Below are 6420 nucleotides of genomic sequence, written 5' to 3'. Positions count from 1 at the left end.
TGGGCAGAGCCAAGATGGCAGAATAGTGAGGGTGCGCACTGATAGTCCAGGAAAAGATAGTTTAATAAAAGTGCAGTTACTGTAGTATCAGGGAAAGGCTCGGGAAAAAAATTGCAGAGGAAACACTTGCGGATCTAGGAGATGTGACATGGAGAACCTACAGGGAGAGCAAGGACACCCACAACTCGGAAGCCCAGCCTCAGAGTCTGCACACCAGTGCTGGAAGGGGAGGTGAGACAAAAACCTCGGTAGCCCGAGACATTTGCAGGAAAATGGAAGAAAGAGCCTAGAGGGAACAAGACTTGAAGCCCCGCTGGGGAAAGTTCACCAGGCTGACTGGAGGAGAGAAAAAAATGAATAAATTAGGGGAACTGGCCCGGACACTAGCCTCTCTCTCCACTCACCTTACAAAGTCAAGCAAGACAAAGAGCAGGTGCCATTTTGGACATACGTAAAGTGGCGCCCACCATCAGCCAAGCAGAAAAACCTGACTCTGGTGGGGAGAAATAACAGGAGATTAGGACTAGTGAAGGTATGGAACTAATGAACTGAGACTGTGAAAATATGAGGGTGGGCGAGAGAACTCACAGAGTACACAAACTCGGTAATGTTGGCAACCTGATGGGAGACTGCAGAGAAATTGGAGACCACACTGAGGCCTGCATAGATACTTTGTGTGGTCCTTGCGGGTAGAACAGAGGAATACACACAGGGGCCAGATTCCATAGATCGACTACCCTCAATTCCACTCAACTGTGTGGAATTACTTCCCTTTTAAGTCAAAAGAAAAAAAAGAGAGAGAGAGAGAGCAAGCAAGAGAGAACATTTCTTCTATGACGCAGTATTCATTCAGGAGCATGTTGTTCAGCCTCCATGTGTTTGCATATGCTCTAGGGAATCCTGAGTTGCTAATTTCCACCTTCATTCTGCTGTGGTCTGAGAAGCTGCATGGTATTATTCTAATTCTTTCAAATTTACTGAGACTTGCTTTATGGCCTAGTATGTGGTCAATCCTAGAGTAGTTACATGCACTGATGAGTAGAATGTAAAATCTTTAAATGTAGGATTGAAAGTTCTGTAGATATTTGTTAGATCCATTTGGGCTATAGTGTCAATTAAATCTGCTGTTTCCTTGTTGATCTTCTATCTGCTTGATCTGTCGATTTCTAAGCGTGGAATATTGAAGTCCCCGAGTACTATTGTATTGGAATCTAAGTCTCCCTTTAAGTCCCTTAACATATCTTTTAAATAAACTGGTGCCTGTAATTAGGTGCATATACATTTATAATAGTTACATCTTCCTGTTTAATTGAACACTTCATCATTATATAGTGCCTCCCTTTGTCTCTCTTAACAGTTTTTGTATTAAAGTTTATTTTGTCTGATATTAATATGGCCACACCTGCTTTTTTTTGGTTTCTGTTGGTATGGAATATCTTTTTCCAGCCTTTCACTTTCACTCTGCATGCATCTTTGTTGGAAAGATGTGTTTCTTGTAAGTAGCAAATAGATGGGTTTTGTTCCTTAATCCATTCAGCCAGTCTGTGTCTTTTAACTGCAGAGTTGAGGCCATTAACCTTCAATGTGACTATGGATAAGTAGTGACTTTGCCCTGCCATTTTCCTAAAGATGTTTTATAGTGTATGCTTTGAACTTCCTGGCATTTTTTTACTGTGAGGTTTTCTTCCTTTACCTTCTTTCATATTGATGCCCGTATTTCTGTGTTTCTGTGTGTAGCACATCTTTAAGCATCTTTTGCAGGGCTGGACAAGTGGCGACAAATTCTTTCAATTTCTGTTTGCTATGAAAGGTCTTTATTTCACCTACATTCACAAATGAGAGCTTTGCAGGATATAATATTCTGGGCTGGTATCAGTTTTTCTCTCTCAGTACCTGGGCTATATCTTGCCCTTTCCTCCTAGCCTGTAGGGTCTGATGAAAAGTCTGCTGTGAGTCTGATTGGAGATCCTCTGAGAGTAATGTGACATTTCTCTCTTGCACATTTTAGGATTTTTGCTTTATGTTTCACTTGGTGAGTTTGATTACAGCATGTCATGTTGTGATCTCTTTTGGTCATGTTTATTAGGGGTTCTATGAGCTTGTTGTACTAGGATGTCTCTGTCCTTCTCCAAACCCGGGAAGTTTTCTGCTAGTGTCTCACTAAATAGGCCTTCTAATCCGTTCTCCCTCTCCATGCCTTCAGGAACTCCTAGAACCCGATGTTGGTTTTTTTATAGCATCCTGTAGATTCCTGACAATATTTTTTTTAACTTTTATTTAATGAATATAAATTTCCAAAGTACAGCTTATGGATTACAATGGCTTTCTTCCCCCCCATAACTTCCCTCCCACCCACAACCCTCCCCTCTCCCACTCCCTCTCCCCTTCCCTTCACATCAAGATTCATTTTCGTTTCTCTTTATATACACAAGATCAGTTTAGTATATATTAAGTAAAGATTTCAACAGTTCGCACCCACATAGAAACACAAAGTGAAAAATACTGTTTGAGTACTAGTTATAGCATTAAATCACAATGTACAGCACAGTAAGGACAGAGGTTCTACATGAGGAGTAAGTTCACAGTGACTCCTGTTGTTGATTTAACACATTGACACTCTTGCTTATGGCATCAGTAATCACCCTAGGCTCTTGTCATGAGCTGCCAAGGCTATGGATGCTTTTTCAGTTCACCGACTCTGATAATACTTAGACAATGTCATAGTCAAAGTGGAGGTTCTCTCCTCCCTTCAGAGAAAGGTATCTCCTTCTTTGATGACCCGTTCTTTCCACTGGGATCTCACTTGCAGAGATTTCATTTAGGTCATTTTTTTTTTTTTTTGACAGAGTGTATTGGCTTTCCATGCCTGAAATAGTCTCATGGGCTTTTCAGCCAGATCTGCATGCCTTAAGGGCTGATTCTGAGGCCAGAGTGCTGTTTAGGACATCTGCCATTCTATGGGTCTGCTGTGTATCTCACTTCCCATGTTGGATTGTTCTCTCCCTTTTTGATTCTATCAGCTAGTATTTGCAGACACTATTCTTGTTTAAGTGATCCCTTTGACTCTTAGTCCTATCATTACGATCAATTGTGAACAGAAATTGATCACTGGGACTTGTGAGATGGCATTGGTACATGCCACCTTGATGGGATTGAATTGGAATCCTCTGGTATATTTTTTAGATTTCTAATTTCCTCTTTTTTTCTTTGGTTTGACTGTATACTTTCCTGTGCTCTGTCTTCTAAGTCTGATATTCTCTCTTCTGCTTCACTGATTCTGTTTTTAAGGCTCTCTAATGCATTTGTCATTTGATCTATTGAATTCTTCATTTCATTATGATTTCTCTGCACTATCACAGTTTTATGTTCTACTAGTTTCTTCATTTCATTTTTATTCCTCCTTAATATTTCATTTTCATGAGAGAGATTTTCTATCTTGTCCATTAAGGATTTCTGTAGTTCAATAATTTGTTTTTAGAACTTCTGGATGTTCTTATCATCAATTTTTTGAAATCTGTTTCTTGCATTTCTTCCCTCTCATAATCTTCATAATCTTGAATTGGGGTGTCTTGTTCATTTGGGGGTGTCATAGTGTCTTCCTTGTTCTTATTTCCTTGGTTTCTGCGTTTGTTGCTTGGCATTGTGGAGATATTCTTTGCTTTCTTCTTTTTTTTTCCATCGCTGTGATGGGTTTTCTCGGTATACTATGACCCTAGATTATGTGGACTGTCTGCTTTTGATGGATCCTTTGAGGCTAGTGATGGTTGTGGCCAGCGAGCTCTGTCAGTTCTGGTTCTTCAGGGTAAAGGGTGTGCTAAAGTTGACACACCCAAGTTCGGCTTGTAAATCTCTCTCTCTCTCTCTTTTTTTATTCAGAAGGGAAGTAAATCCGCACAGCTGAGCGAAGTTGAACGCAGTACTGAGCTCTGAGATCTGCTCCTTGTGGGTATAATATTTGTCTGCTCTGTCCCAAGGACCACACAAAGGATCTGTGCAGTCTTCAGTGTAAGCTGAAATTCCTCTGCAATCCCCTACTGGCTTGCCAAGGTTACCAAGATTGTGGTGTCTCCCAGCAAGAGTACTCATGTCTCAGGTACTCTGTGAGTCCTCTCACACACTCGCAGTGTTTTTTTCTTTTCTTTCACAGTCTCAGTTCATTAGTTCCACACATTCACTAGTTCCTAACCTCCTGTTTCTTTGCCCCACCAGAATCAGGTTTTTCTGCTTTGCTGATGGCGGGCACAGCTTTTATATATGTTCAAAATTGCACCTGTACTTTGTCTTGCTTGCCTTTGTAAGGTGAGTGGAGAGAGAGAATTGTGTTTGTACCAATCCCTTTTATTTATTTATTTATTTTCTCTCCTCTAGTTAGGCTGGTGGACTTTCCCCCACTGGCCTTCAAGCCTCGTTCCCTCTAGGCTCTTCCTGCCACTTCCCCGCCAGTGTCTCGGGCTACTGACATTTTGCCTCACCTCCCTTTCCAGCGCTGGTGCGTAGACTCAGTGGCTGGGGTCCCGAGCCATAGGTGCCCATGCCCTCCACGTAGGTCCACCATGTCCCACTAGTTCTGGAAGAGTTTCCTCTGCAGTTTTTTTACCTAACTCTTCCCTGAAACTACAGTATCTCCACTTTTATTAAATATCTTTTCCCAGACTATCAGTGTGCTCCCTCCCTATTCTGCCATCTTGGAGGAAGCCTCCATTTTGATTTCTCTTTAAGATCTCAATTTCATGGGAGAAATTTCCTTTCATATCATGTATAGAATTCATCAGTTCCTGCATTTGCTTCTCATTTCTTCTAAGTAATCCTATGATCAATATTTTGAGTTCCATATCTGGCATTTTTCAGTCTCTTCATATTCACAATTAAGTATTAAATGTTGTATTCTTCAGGGGAACTCATGTAGTGTTCATTATTCTTGTTTCTTGAATTGATGCATTTATTATTCAGTATTTGTGGAATACTCATTGGTTTTTCTTTGTTTCTTCTCTATTTTATATTTGTACTACACCTCTGTGGATTAGTGGAGAGCTTACTTTTTCAATGAATAACTAGAGACATGTGGTGAGTATGGCCAGGGAGCTCCGGTTTGAAGATAGTGTCTAAGGTGACAGCCAGCTTGGGCACGGAAATCTCTCTCTTTCTCTCTCTCTCTTCCTTTTTTAATCCTAGGGAAGGTTTGTTCTGCTCTATTGGCATAGACTCAGCTCACCCTCTGTCCTCAAGACCAGTGCCTTTTGTTAGCCCCAGTGGATATAATCATCTGCGCTTCACAAAAACCACAGAATATATCTGTGCAGTCCTTGGTTAAGCACAGATTTCACAGCAGTGTTCTTCACCAGTGACCACTGGGCCTTGGAACATGTGGAGACTCCCATAGTGACTGCCCAAAGTTTTAGCACACCCTGAGTCCTCCCATGAAAACTCACTGTTTTCGCAGTCCTAGTACACAAGCCTTCCACAGTCATGAGAATCAGCCCTCTGTCAGTTCTTCCTGCCAGACACAGGAGTCTCCACTCGGCTGGTTGCTGGGCATGGACAGCAGCTGGTGCAGCTGTTATATATGTCCAAAATGATGCCGGTTACACTGTTTTCCTCTCCATAGGCTTGTTACATGATTCAGTTACAGGGTGATAAAGGAGTTGGAAATGTGCCTCCCCTTTTTTTCTCCACAAGTTGGGAAGGTACACTATCCCCATGGGGCTCTGAGACGGATTCTCAGGGTTCAACCTGCACCTTTATTGCCAGTGGCTTGGGCTGCTGCAGTCTGGTCTCACCTTACTCTCCAAAGCTGGTGCAGAGGCTCTCGGATGCTGGGTTCCTGAGTTGTGTGTATCCATGCCCTCCACATAGATCCACTGTATCCCTCTAATTTGTGTGGAGTTTCTTCTGCCATTTTCCCATTAACTCTTTCATGAGACTGTACTCTCTCCACTTCTTAAAACTTCCTTCTCCTGGACTATAGCAGTAAGCTCCCTCCCTACTCTGCCATCTTAATACAATCTCCATAGCCTCTTATTCTTTAAGTTTCCTCCTTTAATTCTTTTTATTTAAAGAACTCATTCAATCTGTGTCACTACTGAGGAATTTATCTTGTCTTTCATGCAGAGGATAAAATTCCCTTCTGTGTTGAAAAGGATTATTGTTCATGATTTAATATTCATTTATAAATAAAAACTGAATAACAAGACTTATAATCATAGAATGTGACTGACCTCAAAGGGCAGTCCAGGTGGATATCAGCGCAGTATCAGTCCAAAGTAAGTTAAAAATGATTATGATTATTGCTATTAACCTTGCACATAAAATTCACTCAAAGATCTCTACGATGAAAATTACAAAACCTTAAAGAAAGAAATAGAAGAGGATACCAAAAAATGGAAAAATCTTCCATGCTCATGGATTGGAAGAATCAATATC

This window comes from Oryctolagus cuniculus, chromosome 7 (genome assembly GCF_051225735.1).
Source record: "Oryctolagus cuniculus isolate XC-2025 breed Fujian yellow rabbit chromosome 7, ASM5122573v1, whole genome shotgun sequence".
Lineage (NCBI taxonomy): Eukaryota > Metazoa > Chordata > Mammalia > Lagomorpha > Leporidae > Oryctolagus > Oryctolagus cuniculus.
The sequence above is the reverse complement of the archived record's forward strand: the minus strand, read 5'-3'. Positions refer to the sequence as shown.